The sequence below is a fragment of the Hydra vulgaris genome, chromosome 13 (genome assembly GCF_038396675.1).
Source record: "Hydra vulgaris chromosome 13, alternate assembly HydraT2T_AEP".
NCBI lineage: Eukaryota > Metazoa > Cnidaria > Hydrozoa > Anthoathecata > Hydridae > Hydra > Hydra vulgaris.
The window spans coordinates 25,231,519-25,248,292 of NC_088932.1; the positions used below are offsets into that span (position 1 = coordinate 25,231,519).

Here is a 16,774-nt window from a genome sequence, read left to right on the forward strand (position 1 = left end):
GGACTATCGGTCTGTGTTTCTTGACATCTCCTAAACCTTCCGTGTTACTTTTAAACTGACTGTTAAAATATACATAAAAAAGTTTTTTAAAGAGTTGAAATTTGAAAAAAAGAAGTCTTTTTCAGATTGAGAAAAAAGTAAGCGCAATAGTAATAAATTTATCTAGTTTTCTAAATATAAAAAAGTAATAAAACCAATTATTAATTAAAATTAGAATATTTTCATAATTAATTAACACCATAATTATAATTAACATCATAATTAATTAACACCACAAGCAATAAATTGTTATAGACTAGCAGAGTAACATAAAAAATGACAGTCGATATTGGATGTGTTTGCTTCGGCAACACATATATTAAAATTGGAACGATACAGAGAAGATTAGCATGGCCCCTGCGCAAGGATGACACGCAAATTCGTGAAGCGTTCCAAATTTTTATTAACAAAGAGATATTCTCTTTTTAAAATATATTTATTAAAAAAAAGTCTTTTTACTTGTTATATATGTGAATAATAATAAACATATATTTGGTTAATATATATATATATATATATATATATATATATATATATATATATATATATATATATATATATATATATATATATATATATATATATATATATATATATATATATATATATATATATATATATATATATCAATAAAATAATAGTTATAGCATCAAATTATAGCAAAAGTTTAATTGACTTGAATAGTTCAATACTTTGTCGGATGTCCCATATTATCAAGCACGGCTTGTATTCTTCTTGGCATACTATGTATTAATGTTTTACAAAATTCTCAAGTGATTTCATTAGTCCACACTTCTTAAGAACTTTTTGAAGATGTTCTTCAGATTTTGGCTGATGTGCTGCAATTTTCTGCTTCATTATATTCCAGCAGTCCTCGATAACATTAAGATTGGGTGAGCTTGAGGGCCAATTAGATAATAATTCAATTTTATTATCAGTAAACCAATTCTTAACTGTTTTAGCTGTATGATAAGGTAGTGAATCTTGCTGAAAAATGCTGGTTTTAGTAATTTCCATGTGCAGTTTCACTTTGTCTTTCAATACACTTAGATACTCTTGTGCATTGACTTTTTCATCTTTTTTAAAGATGTGCAACCCGCATCGGTCTTGCGCTGTGATTGCTCCCCATACCATGACTGAAGGAGGTTGTTTTACTGTTTTTATGGTATACTGTGGATTCAGGCGTTCTCCCACAGGTCTTCTAACATAATTATAGCCTGTGCTTCTAATTTGTTAAAACGTACTTTTGTCTGTAAACATTACGCGCTCCCACCATTCCGGTGTCTTGTTTTTTAAATTCTTACAAAATTTAATCCTAGCTTGTAATTGAGATGTAGTTAATAAAGCTTTTATAGCTGGTCTTCTTGCAACTAGACCAAAGTCATAACAAAACCTTCTTCTAATTGTTCTCGAACTAATAGTAAGTCGCCTTTCCATAACAAGTTGTGATAACCTTGCAGATATTGTGTGGGGCTCACTATTAACAATTCTCTTTAAAATATGGTCTTCTCGTGATGTACTCACATTTTCTACCACAATTTTTGCGATTTGAATAGTCTTGCACACGCAAAGCATTTTGCACGGCAAATCTTGATATTTTTAATTGTTTTGCTATTCTACTTTGAGAATAGCCCTCCAAAAATAGTGCATTTATTTCACCTTTAACAAAGTTATTAATATCACGCTTTTTACCCATAATATCACAACTATGGCAACCTGACAGGGTAAAATACATCAAAATATCTTCGAAAATCAAACTATAATAAAAAAATTACTTGTAACCAAGGTAATAACGCCATAAATAAACAATAAGTTAAAAAAGTTTAAAAAACGTAGCATGCCTTAATTTTTTGGCCACTACTGTATATATATACATAAATATATATATATATATATATATATATATATATATATATATATATATATATATATATATATATATATATATATATATATATATATATATATATATTAGGGATATGACTTTTTTGCAACCTACTAGGCCTGTATCGTAATTCAATGAACTTTTATGTAAAAAGAACGAATAGATGTTTCATTTTGACATATTTTGAAAAAAGGTCACCCCAAAACCAAAAAATCGAATTTTCAATAGGTACACTTTTGTACAGTAAATGAATATTAAAGGCTGAAGATGTTGTAAGAGTCATACTCCTGTTGTTATTTTATTTATTTATGCAACATGTACTGTGATATAACAAAAAACATTATGTGATATATAATTATACAAGTATTACAAAATTAACAGTATCAAAGCGTCTAGTACAACAATATACATAACTGTCTGTGTCTATAGGCCTACTGTGTTTAGTACATGGGTCACATGATGCTCACGTCTCATAAAGAGTCTAGCGCTTATTACTTAGAATGAATCGAAGTTGCAGTTTGTCTTTCTTTCTGCAGGAAGCATACAGGTCTTGCATCACCTTGATTGCACGTTCAGCTATCTGATTACTTCGTGGTATGTCGATGACGGATGGCTCTTTCTTCCAGAGATTTTTGAATGACTGCAATGCCTTTTTGTAAGGCTTCAATACATCAGATAAATTCTTGAAGTCATTGTCATTGTACTTTTGACTACTAAACCAATGTTCTGCCCACTCATATGAAATGAACCTGCAAACCTTCTCCAAATTCTTTCTCACTTCAGGCATAAGAATGAACGCCAGAATGCCGAGAATGGCTCTTGAGTTCCATCTGGCATTGCTCATATTAGGAATGTTCTGAAAGTGAATCAGAGGGAAGTTTCTTTGTTCTTCATAGAACCTAAACACTCTTGTTAAATGGTACAAAAACTTCATATCGTCTCTCCACCCTGATTTATCAAGAATTTCTACAGTTCCATTCACAAACTTATCCTTCAGTTCATCATACTTATTCAACAGTTCAGACACAAATGGGTATTCAATGTTTGGAGATTTGGTATCACCCCCAAGTTCTTCGTCCATCACCAGACGGAGAATCCTGTCTAGTACGTGATGCTGACAACCGATAAATTGTGGTATTGTGACACCCTTTAATTTAAACATACGTTGCAACTTCACAACAACTCCATTTCTCTTCCCAGTATTGACGTTTGTTGTATCAGTAATGATCATCTTAATTGAATTCCACAAATTGTATTCATCAATAAGTTTGGCAATTTTTTCAGCAACAGTTTCAGCTTTGCCATCTTTTAAACGCAGTGCATCAAGTTTCACGTCAGTTCTTTCATTCTGAAGTACAACTACCTGATATTCCTTATCATCTATTCGTTTGCCGTCAAAGTGTAAGGACCACTGTTCCATTTTAAGTTGTTGTATCATTTCTTTTTTTAATTTACCTGCCTCTTTGAATATGGACTTGTAAATTGCTGATTGACTTGCCACTTGTCCTGTTGAGTACCCCACCTGTCCTTTACTTTCTTTTTGTAGGTGGTATAGACGTTTATCTTCCGAGGATAACCACTGGCCATTCACTTTCGTGATGTCAAATAATGCACTGAGAACATCATATTTTCCACGCTTGACACATTCATCATAGACCTTCAGCACCTTCATAAGCTTTGCTCTTATCACTTGATCAGACACACGTGGAAAATTCAGTTTATTGTCCCACAATTTTGTAATTTCCTTAGAAATTTGGTCTATTCGTTCTTTTCTTCCTTTAACATATGCTCCGAGAAACTGGTATCTTCCTACGATCTGCAATTGAAGTGGTATTCTGGATTTTTCATCGAGTGAATGTTCTTCTACAGCCACGCTTCCTCTTCTTCTGTGTGACTCTTGAAATCTCACCAAATTTTTAGTCCAAGTCTTCTTGTTCTTTGTTACTGTGGTATGACTTTTCTTGTGAGACATCATATAATATTGTTACGACTTTACGGATAGCTGAGCGTAAATATCCGTTTAATAAAGTCGTTTAATTAATAAAATACTTTAACTGTATAGTAATCCAATTATAGTTCAATAATCCAGTCAATGTTGATAACAGTTCGATAATCCAGTCCGTATCCTAACGATAATGCTACAACTACTTATACTTCGTACACTTACAGCGTCTTTAGTTCGCTACAGTAGTTCCTTATTAGCTCAGTTACACGCAGAGTACTTCATAGAACTATTCACATTATCAACACTGAGCTCTGACAGCAGCTCGCTTATATAATTATTTAGAGCTTCCAGAATGTTCTACTAAGTTCTATAATCTTCTACAGTCTGTTACAGTCGTCTATATCACCGTGGTAACACAATGACGTCATCACATAACAATTCCAAGTATTTGCCGGCACACGGCCGTTTCGTTGCCATGGTAACGTGTGGCGTTATATTTATAAATTCATAACAAAATAATGAAATAAATAGAATTAAGCTGAGAATTAAGCTTAAGATTAAAACATCGGTCAAAAATGAATGTATAAAAATGGTAAATCAAATTTTTATTTTGGGGGTGACCTTTTTTTGTTGCAGAAAGCTATTTGGGCCTTTTTTCATGATTTTAGGTAAAAGTTCATCGATTTATGATACAGGAAACATTTTATTTGAAAAAAAATTAAAAAGTCATATCCCTAATATATATATATATATATATACATATATATATATATATATATATATATATATATATATATATATATATATATATATATATATATATATATATATATATATATATATATATATATATATATATATATATATATATATATATATATATATATATAGGTTTTGGTAATTCATCTATATATGTTATTGAATTTTTAAAACATATATACATATGTTACCAAATATATGTTTTCGTATACTATAATGTATACTAAATAGTTTGTTTACCGTATATGGTTAAAGTTACTGCAAAGCAGGTAACTTTAAATTAACAAAGCAGGTACATTCAAATGTCAGAAAATGTTTAAAAAGAATTGTTGAAATACTACCAAATTAATTAATTAATTTAACCAAGATAATTAAATGATTAAGAAATTACCAAAAAAGATCATTGATTTTTGCATTCGCTATAAAAGGGAACATGGCTAAAAAAAATGAACTTTATTTTGTTTTATTATTTTTTATACTATCAGTTTTAAATAAGAAAATTTAAAAAAATGCTTTCCTAGCTATCTTGGTCCAGCAAAGCTGTTAATAGCATCTTCGTAACTTATAGTTTTTGCTAACTTATGTTCAATAGAAAGAAGTATTAAATGATTAAGCCGGTTCTGCTCTGCTGTCGAACGTAAATGACTTTTTATTAATCTTAATTTGCTGGTAGATCTTTCTCATAATGGCACTGACGTAGGAATGGTAGTGAGTTTTTTTAAGATAAACACGTATTTGAGGAAATCGAAATCGATAGAATTTTTCCATCATCAAGAATATTCGTTGATACGTATGCGTTTGCTTATTTTGTCATAAATTCTTAGTTCCAATTTACAGGTTAGCGCATACGTCATTAAGATATTAGCTTGAAACTATTTAGCTTGAGTTTTTAAAAACTCATCACTAGGCTCTTATATTTCTAGTAAACTAATTATTGCTGAAAACATGTTAGATATTGTTTCCATATTTACCTAAATGCTACTAATATCTGTTAAAAACCTATCCAATGCGGTCAGAGGCGATTTTACGGAGGAAAAGGGGAGTATGGGGTGTTCCTCGCCCCTCCCCCTCTAAGAAGGCGATTTTCGAGTTATAGTCGGGTTTTTTTAGGAATTTAGTCGGTTAGTTGGGTAATTGACACAATTAAGTCGGGTAAATCTGACTTTTGACGACCTTTTCTTTTCTTTTTTTTAGAGAACAAATACTTTTTAAGGGTTCACGCCCCCCTCCCCTCATTTTATTTGTAGAATTGCCTCTGAATGCGGTTATGAAAACCTCTTTATCTTAAATATCTTGATACTTTTAGTACTTTTTTATCTTCGATTTCCTCATAGTAATACTTTTTCTTTGTGTGTGTGTATATATATATTTATATATATACATATATATATATATATATATATATATATATATATATATATATATATATATATATATATATATATATATATATATATATATATAATTAGTAAAAAACACTTATCTAACTTTTATCTTCGACTTGAAGTTTCACCATCGCTGGATCATCAGGAAGAGTTCTATATATATATATATATATATATATATATATATATATATATATATATATATATATATATATATATATATATATATATATATATATATATATATATATATATATATATATATATATATATATATATATATATATATATATATATATATATATATATATATATATATATATATATATATATATATATGTAAATTAGGTTAGTGTATTTTACAAATAGAGTGCTTAATGTTCTTAAAGAACAGAGCAATAATAAATTAATTATATATATATATATATATATATATATATATATATATATATATATATATATATATATATATATATATAAACATAATCTACGACAATTTTTTTAGAACCTTTTATCAAGTGTATGATTCCAATTTTTCTTTAATTGAAATAGCTTTAAACGATAAAGAAATATCATCTCCTTGGATTACAAAAGGTCTCAGAAAATTGTCAAAAATTAAGCAGAAGCTATACGTTGAATACCTAAAATCGAAATCAGAAAAACGTAAACAAAATTATATAACTTATAAAAACTTATTTGAAAAGCTTCGCAAAATTGCAAAAAAAAAATTACTTCTCAAACTTGTTTTTTTTTTTTTTAATCTTTTTTTTTTAACTTTATTTAGGTGCCCCCAAGAAGTCTTTACTGATTTATCACAGAGCACAGCGGATGAGCATTTAGTTGAAGTTCACGTCTCCTTCCTAGACGATGTCGCAAAACTTGCCAGAGGTGGGTTTTGAACTACCAATCTTTTGTTTGTTGAGGCAAGTGCCCTACCACTGCGCCACGGTTGCCTAATAAATATAAGCACAACTGAAAACGCGTCTGGCAAATCACAAAGGAGGTGTCTGGAAAACTTAAACCAAATACAAATTTACTCGCAAATTTTATACAATATGACATAATAAATGACTCAAAGGATATCGTATTTAATTTAAGTTTTTCACCACTATCGGGACAAAATTGAGCAATAGTATTGCATTCATTAAAGATAAATCTCTTGAAGAGTTCGAAGCATACAAAAAAATAAACTGTAATCTAAATTTTACTGAGTTAAGTTTTAATGGACTTGAGGTTGCTTTTAAGTCATTAAAACGAAATGAAGCTACTGGGTATGAATACTGTGATTGATTCTTACGATGTTTTAAAAGATATTCTTTATAAAATCTTCGGAGCATATATTGCACAAAGGTCTTTTCCAGATAAACTAATAATAGAATAAGTAGCTCTAATCTTTAAGACAGGGGATCGTACAAATATAACAAATTATCTCCCTATTTCAGTTCTTCCAGTTTTTTCAAAAATTTGAGAAAGATTTATCTATAACCGAATCTACTCTTGTTTATCGAAAGTTATCTATTTATCGAAAAAAAAAAGGGTCATTAGGCGACCCTTCAAGATTGGCGCCTGGGTCAATTTGCCCCCTTTGTGACTCCCTCTTGAAGGCCCTGAATTTATTGATTAAAAGTTTGAGGTGACAAAATTTAAAAAAAAAACGATTTTTTTTTTTTTATATATATATTTTGTCGTTTAAAAATATTACAATAACCAGATACATTTTACAATTTTTACATTAGTAACAAGAAGATCATGAGGATTTTGTCATTAAGCCCTTTACAATATATCGTTAATTTTTGATAAAAATACAATGTTTGGAAGTGAAATAATAATACATCTTTATGCAAAAATCTTTAAAAACCGAGATAAAATGTTAAACCAAATAATATACAAAACAAAAAACAAATTAAAAAAAATTAAAATGAGTCAAGATATTTTCAATTGAAAATATAATTTTTTTAAGTTTCTGTTTGAATGAAGCAAAAGTCAGTTGGATGAAGAAATCAAAATTTGGTAAGACTGTTTTATTCCAGAGATAAGGACCTCGGTAAGAAACAAAAAACTGGTCTTTGCTTTTATGGCAAAAAGGGGCAAGAAGATTGTTGTTTATTCGAAGATTATATTTCTTTTTAGGTTTCATACAATAAAGGTTTTGTTATACATTTGGCGACAAATTTTCTCTACATTTAAACATGACTCATGAAATATTAAAGGCATTTTGTTGATATACATTTAAAACATTTATTTCTTTAAAAAGTGGTTTCATATGAAAAAACCGATTTTTAAAATTTGTTGCGCGAGCTGCTTGTTCCTAATGAAAGTAAAGAGATTTTAGCTTTGTTCTATGAGTGCTTCCTCCATATAATGTTCGCGTAGTTTAAATGGCAATGTATAAATGAATAATATAATTGTGTTAACTGGTGTTTACTTAATATATTTCTAGCATTATAAAGAATTCCGATGCCTTCAGCAATTTTATTTGAAGTATTATCAATATGATTTTTCCAAAATAGATTTTCATCAATATATACTCCGAGATACTATGTAACGTTTTCTCTTTTTATTGTTATATTATCAATTAAAAGGTTTGGTATGATATGGGTCAGTTTCCGTTTTTTTGAAGGTGGACAAAAAAGTGTCCATTTAGTTTTTTCTATATTTAGAGACAATCTCTTTTGTTTAAACCAAACAGAAACTTTTTTTTAATTCATTTGTCATATTAGTAAAAATCATATTAATATCTTAATGAGACAGAAACAAGTTTGTGTCATCTGCAAAATTTAATGCTGTTAGATTTGATAATTTATAAATATCATAAATGTATATTAAAAAAAAAAAGTGGACTAAGTATGGATACTTGTGAATCCATACTCATTAATAGATGAGATATAGAATCTTTACTGCAAACAAACTGTGTACGGTTAGTAAGATAACTTTCGAACCATGATAGGGTTTTATCTTTAATACTATATGATATTAGTTTTTTAACCAGGATTTGATGATTGACGGTATCGAATCGTAGATTATGTTTATATATATATATATATATATATATATATATATATATATATACACACACACAAAGAAAAAGTATTACTATGAGGAAATCGAAGATAAAAAAGTACTAAAAGTATCAGGATATTTAAGATAAAGAGGTTTTCATAACCGCATTCAGAGGCAATTCTACAAATAAAATGAGGGGAGGGGGGCGTGAACCCTTAAAAAGTATTTGTTCTCTAAAAAAAAGAAAAGAAAAGGTCGTCAAAAGTCAGATTTACCCGACTTAATTGTGTCAATTACCCAACTAACCGACTAAATTCCTAAAAAAACCCGACTATAACTCGAAAATCGCCTTCTTAGAGGGGGAGGGGCGAGGAACACCCCATACTCCCCTTTTCCTCCGTAAAATCGCCTCTGACCGCATTGGATAGGTTTTTAACAGATATTAGTAGCATTTAGGTAAATATGGAAACAATATCTAACATGTTTTCAGCAATAATTAGTTTACTAGAAATATAAGAGCCTAGTGATGAGTTTTTAAAAACTCAAGCTAAATAGTTTCAAGCTAATATCTTAATGACGTATGCGCTAACCTGTAAATTGGAACTAAGAATTTATGACAAAATAAGCAAACGCATACGTATCAACGAATATTCTTGATGATGGAAAAATTCTATCGATTTCGATTTCCTCAAATACGTGTTTATCTTAAAAAAACTCACTACCATTCCTACGTCAGTGCCATTATGAGAAAGATCTACCAGCAAATTAAGATTAATAAAAAGTCATTTACGTTCGACAGCAGAGCAGAACCGGCTTAATCATTTAATACTTCTTTCTATTGAACATAAGTTAGCAAAAACTATAAGTTACGAAGATGCTATTAACAGCTTTGCTGGACCAAGATAGCTAGGAAAGCATTTTTTTAAATTTTCTCATTTAAAACTGATAGTATAAAAAATAATAAAACAAAATAAAGTTCATTTTTTTTAGCCATGTTCCCTTTTATAGCGAATGCAAAAATCAATGATCTTTTTTGGTAATTTCTTAATCATTTAATTATCTTGGTTAAATTAATTAATTAATTTGGTAGTATTTCAACAATTCTTTTTAAACATTTTCTGACATTTGAATGTACCTGCTTTGTTAATTTAAAGTTACCTGCTTTGCAGTAACTTTAACCATATACGGTAAACAAACTATTTAGTATACATTATAGTATACGAAAACATATATTTGGTAACATATGTATATATGTTTTAAAAATTCAATAACATATATAGATGAATTACCAAAACCTATATATATATATATATATATATATATATATATATATATATATATATATATATATATATATATATATATATATATATATATATATATATATATATATATATATATATATATATATATGTATATATATATATATATATATATATATATATATATATATATATATATATATATATATATATATATATATATATATATATATATATATATATATATATTTATGTATATATATACAGTAGTGGCCAAAAAATTAAGGCATGCTACGTTTTTTAAACTTTTTTAACTTATTGTTTATTTATGGCGTTATTACCTTGGTTACAAGTAATTTTTTTATTATAGTTTGATTTTCGAAGATATTTTGATGTATTTTACCCTGTCAGGTTGCCATAGTTGTGATATTATGGGTAAAAAGCGTGATATTAATAACTTTGTTAAAGGTGAAATAAATGCACTATTTTTGGAGGGCTATTCTCAAAGTAGAATAGCAAAACAATTAAAAATATCAAGATTTGCCGTGCAAAATGCTTTGCGTGTGCAAGACTATTCAAATCGCAAAAATTGTGGTAGAAAATGTGAGTACATCACGAGAAGACCATATTTTAAAGAGAATTGTTAATAGTGAGCCCCACACAATATCTGCAAGGTTATCACAACTTGTTATGGAAAGGCGACTTACTATTAGTTCGAGAACAATTAGAAGAAGGTTTTGTTATGACTTTGGTCTAGTTGCAAGAAGACCAGCTATAAAAGCTTTATTAACTACATCTCAATTACAAGCTAGGATTAAATTTTGTAAGAATTTAAAAAACAAGACACCGGAATGGTGGGAGCGCGTAATGTTTACAGACAAAAGTACGTTTTAACAAATTAGAAGCACAGGCTATAATTATGTTAGAAGACCTGTGGGAGAACGCCTGAATCCACAGTATACCATAAAAACAGTAAAACAACCTCCTTCAGTCATGGTATGGGGAGCAATCACAGCGCAAGACCGATGCGGGTTGCACATCTTTAAAAAAGATGAAAAAGTCAATGCACAAGAGTATCTAAGTGTATTGAAAGACAAAGTGAAACTGCACATGGAAATTACTAAAACCAGCATTTTTCAGCAAGATTCACTACCTTATCATACAGCTAAAACAGTTAAGAATTGGTTTACTGATAATAAAATTGAATTATTATCTAATTGGCCCTCAAGCTCACCCAATCTTAATGTTATCGAGGACTGCTGGAATATAATGAAGCAGAAAATTGCAGCACATCAGCCAAAATCTGAAGAACATCTTCAAAAAGTTCTTAAGAAGTGTGGACTAATGAAATCACTTGAGAATTTTGTAAAACATTAATACATAGTATGCCAAGAAGAATACAAGCCGTGCTTGATAATATGGGACATCCGACAAAGTATTGAACTATTCAAGTCAATTAAACTTTTGCTATAATTTGATGCTATAACTATTATTTTATTGATATATATATATATATATATATATATATATATATATATATATATATATATATATATATATATATATATATATATATATATATATATATATATATATATATATATATATATATATATATATATATATATTAACCAAATATATGTTTATTATTATTCACATATATAACAAGTAAAAAGACTTTTTTTTAATAAATATATTTTAAAAAGAGAATATCTCTTTGTTAATAAAAATTTGGAACGCTTCACGAATTTGCGTGTCATCCTTGCGCAGGGGCCATGCTAATCTTCTCTGTATCGTTCCAATTTTAATATATGTGTTGCCGAAGCAAACACATCCAATATCGACTGTCATTTTTTATGTTACTCTGCTAGTCTATAACAATTTATTGCTTGTGGTGTTAATTAATTATGATGTTAATTATAATTATGGTGTTAATTAATTATGAAAATATTCTAATTTTAATTAATAATTGGTTTTATTACTTTTTTATATTTAGAAAACTAGATAAATTTATTACTATTGCGCTTACTTTTTTCTCAATCTGAAAAAGACTTCTTTTTTTCAAATTTCAACTCTTTAAAAAACTTTTTTATGTATATTTTAACAGTCAGTTTAAAAGTAACACGGAAGGTTTAGGAGATGTCAAGAAACACAGACCGATAGTCCTAAAGACAAAACTGAAATACTTAAAAAATCGTGTAAACTCAAAGGAAAAAACGTCTTTATAAATGAAGATTTTAGTGCTGAGACTACAGAAATAAGGAAGGGTTTAAGAGAACGAATGAAAAAAGAAAGGGAATCCGGCAAATTTGCGGTCATATCATACGACAAATTAGTCATTCGTGACTAGTTTGGACTGCGAAGAAAGGAGATGTTGTTTCCACTAAATCTATATAAGTATTTCTTTATTTTTTATTTTTTAACTAATTTTTCCCTAATCTTAATTTTATATTTTAAAATGGATGATCATTTATTAAACTTTGTGATGAAAATGTCACACTTTGTGATAATGATGTTACTAATTATTTTAACCTAGAATTGTTAGAAAGCAAATACTATTCAATTTCCGAATCTAATTTCTATCTTCAACAAAATAAAAACACATTTTCAATCTTAAACATTAATATTCGAAGCCTAAAAAATTTTTTGAAGATTTTAAACTTCTAATGCATGAATTAAATCACGATTTTAAAATAATCTGTCTTACTGAGACCTGGTTTAAATATGACGAGCATAATTTTCAATTTGAATTGACAAATTACGCGTCAATTCATCAACCACGAAACTTCCGTACCGGTGGAGGTGTATGCATTTTTATTCATAACTCAATTAATTTTACACCACGCAATGACCTGAGTGTGAATGTAAAAGATTGCGAGTCATTGTGCATTGAAACAAATAACCAAAATTCTAAAAACATAATTGTTAAGGTTATTTATAGAGAACCAGCTGGTAATTTAAAAAATTTTAAAGTTTTTTTCCGTACTTTTCTAACAAAAGTTAATAAAAAAACAAAAGCATTTTTACTTAGTCGGTGACCTGAATATTAATCTTTTGAATCATGCGTCAAATAACAGTGTTAAATATTTTGTAAATACTCTTTACACACAAAATAACCTCATTCCAACAATAACTAAGCCAACAAGAATTACAAAAAGTTCCTCTACCCTACTAGATAACATAATTACTAATAATTTTTCTAATAGCTGCTTTAGTACAGGTATAATAAAGACTGATTTGACAGACCATTTTCCCACATTTCTAATAACAAAAAGCATAACCCCTGAAAATATTTCCACAAAGCACATTATTTACAATTTTGCAACCTTCTAATTAACTTCGTTAATTGGGAGCATGTTCTCCAATCACGTGATGCTAACAATACTTATGAACTTTTCCTGGCGCAATTTTGTAAACAATACAATAAAGCGTTTCGTGTAAAAAAAGTTTTATATAAATTCAAAATTACTTCTATCGCCTTGGGTAACAAAACGCTCACTAAAATCATCAAGAAAAAAACAAAAACTTTATGAAAAATTTCTTTAAAAAAAAACGTATTCAAACGAAGCAAATTATAAAAACTATAAAAATATATTTGAAAAAATCAAAAAATACTCTAAAAAATTATATTATTCGAAATTGCTAGAAAATGCAAATGGAAATACTCAACAAACTTGGAATGCTATTAAAGAAATAATTGGACAAAACAAATATAAAAATAACGCTCTGCCAAAAAAAACTTTTAATCGACGGTGAATCAATTTATGATAAAGCACTAATAGCTGAAGAATTTAACAGTTTCTTCATTAATGTTAGCTCTAATTTAGCACAAAGTATTTCTTTAACTTGTTCAACATTTGATTCTTATCTAACAAATTCTAAAAAAAAAAAATGAATGAGTCAAAGCTAGATATACGTGAGTTGCGGACTGCATTACTAAGCTTAAAAAGTAACAAAAGTGCAGGGTCGGATAAAGTTAGCGTTAATATATTAAAATTAGTTTATGATATAATTCAACCATCTTTGTTTCATATCTTCAATCAGTCACTTAAATCAGGTAAAGTTCCGGATAATTTAAAAATTGCTAGAGTAACTCCAAGTCTGGAGATGAGCCAGAACCTTCGAACTACAGGCCTATATCTGTTTTATCTTGTTTCTCGAAATTGCTTGAGCGTATAGTGTACAATAGGCTGTATAATCATTTAACTGAAAACAACATGTTATACAGTAAGCAATTTGGTTTCAAAAAACAACATTCAACAGATCACGCAATAGTAGAGTTAGTTAATCACTTATCTAATGCTTTTACAGAAGACTGTTTTACGTTAGGAGTTTTCATTGATCTCTCTTGATTGAAAGCTTTTGATACGGTAGCATTCCATTCTAATAAAAAAACTGGAATATTACGGAATAAAGGAGACAAACTTACTCTGGTTTGAAAATTACCTTTCAAACAGAAAACAATATGTACAATTTGAAAATTTAGAAACGACCAAAAAAACTGTAAATTGTGGAGTCCCACAGGGTTCTATACTTGGGCCTTTACTTTTTTTATCATACATAAATGATTTGTCTTCAACATCAAACATTAAATTTTATTTTATTCGCAGATGACTCGAATCTTTTTTATTTTCACAAAAATATTGAAACACTTTTTACAGTAGTAAATGAAGAATTAAATAAAGTAAATAAATGGTTTGTATGCAACAAACTGTCTTTGAATGTTCAAAAACAAAATTTTCTCTTTTCCACAAACCAAGGAAAACAAAAGAAATACCACTTATTCTTCCAATCTATTGATGAATAAAACTAACATTAAAAGGCAAATATCTGTAAATTTTTCAGGTGTGAACTTTGATGAAAATCTATCTTGGAAAGTTCATATAAATTCTATAGAAAGAAAAATCTCAAAAAAAAATTGGCATAATCTATAGAGTTAAGCCACTCTTAAATTTTAAGTCCTTAAAAAGTTTATACTTTTCCTTTATACATAGTTACTTAACTTACGGCAACAGCATGTGGGCAAGTACTAATCACACTAAGTTTAAAAAACTTTATAGCAAGCAAAAACATGCTGTTAGAATCATACTTGGAGCTGATAGAGCGATTCCGTGTGAACCTTTTTTACGTTTAATTGGGACCCTGAATATTTTCAAACTTAATATCCATCTTGTTGTACAGTTCATGTATAAAACAAAATATGGACTCTCCCCCAAAATATTTGAAACTTATTTTAAAGAAATACACCATAAATATGCTACAAGATTTTCCGCAAACAACTTTGTTATACCAAAATCTTATTCTAAACAAAATTCTTATTAAATTCAGAAACGCGAACTACTTTTGTGGAAAAGATTCCCAAACATTGTTTCCGGAAAAAAAAAGTCTCTACATCTGTTCAAAACTGATTCAAAACAGTTTTTATTAAACACAGATTTTATTAAACACAGTTTTTTAACTTTAAATATTTTCTGATGAGTCTTTATTGATGAAACACAGTCCAAAATGAAAAAAATTTGTGATCATTTTCTACAAATTTAATTTTAGCTCTGTTCTTGTAGCGACGGATCCAGGATTATTTGTTGAAACTTACTTTTTAATAACATATTATCGATGTTTAATTACCAGATAAAAATTTATATAAAATATTATGGGACCCGTAGATGTTTTTGTTTTAAGTCAACGCAATTCCTAACTATAGAAATGAATTAGGTCTAGTTTCCTATCGAAACAAAATTCAAATTTAGAGTGGAATTTATAATATTTCAAATTTAGGAATTAAAATAAACGGAGACTACTAATTCAAAAGCCTAAATGTATATCTCTTTTCCCCTGGTATATTTTAAAAAGTAATTCAAGAGGCCGACCGGTGGACCGGTGAGCGAGCCCGCCACTGAGTTTAAATGACAATTATAAAAAAAATGTAATCGAGTTAGGTAACGTTTACTTAAAGCACTCCTAGCTTTATACTTAATTCTTATACTTTTAACTAGTTTATTCCACGAGAATTAAATGGGTATTTCCAACCATGTTTATTATCAACATCGATACTCAAAAAGTGAAACAATTTCATGCTTCGCCAGAGTTAAAAGCTTTGATTGAATTGAGTTAGTAAAAGTAACGAGTGGTAGAAAACTTTAATGTGTAAGTGGGAAAGACCTTCAAGCTTAATGTTTACTAAACCTGTATGTTACAGTCTGTTCGCTGACCTAGTTTACTAAATTTCAAGCTTGAATTTTAGTAAACTTGGTCAGCGAACAGATACCTGTAAAAAACTCCTGTCTTTACACTTTTTGCTTTTATTTTTCAAGAAGCCTTATCACAAAGTACTGCGGAAGAGCATTTAAAGTTGCTTTTAAAGTGACAGAGGTTTTGATTTAAATTTTGTGTTTTCACAAACCTCTGCTAGTTGTTATTGGAAGATAAATTTTTAATAAATGCATTAAATTCGTGGAGAGGAGGGGAAAGGGAAGAGAATAGATCAGGATTAGGTACTATT

The 16,774-nt window shown here is 28.5% G+C and overlaps 2 non-coding genes across 2 annotated transcripts; one reads left to right on the forward strand and one right to left on the reverse strand.

Annotated features, from left to right (window-relative positions):
* Positions 1–334: 334 nt before the first annotated feature.
* Positions 335–441, forward strand: LOC124816173 (U6 spliceosomal RNA). The gene has a single exon (XR_010643406.1). It is a non-coding gene; the product is annotated as a U6 spliceosomal RNA (small nuclear RNA).
* Positions 442–12,000: 11,559 nt separating this feature from the next.
* On the reverse strand, positions 12,001–12,107 carry LOC136090408 (U6 spliceosomal RNA). Its single transcript, XR_010643407.1, has one exon. It is a non-coding gene; the product is annotated as a U6 spliceosomal RNA (small nuclear RNA).
* Between the last annotated feature and the right edge of the window lie 4,667 nt (positions 12,108–16,774).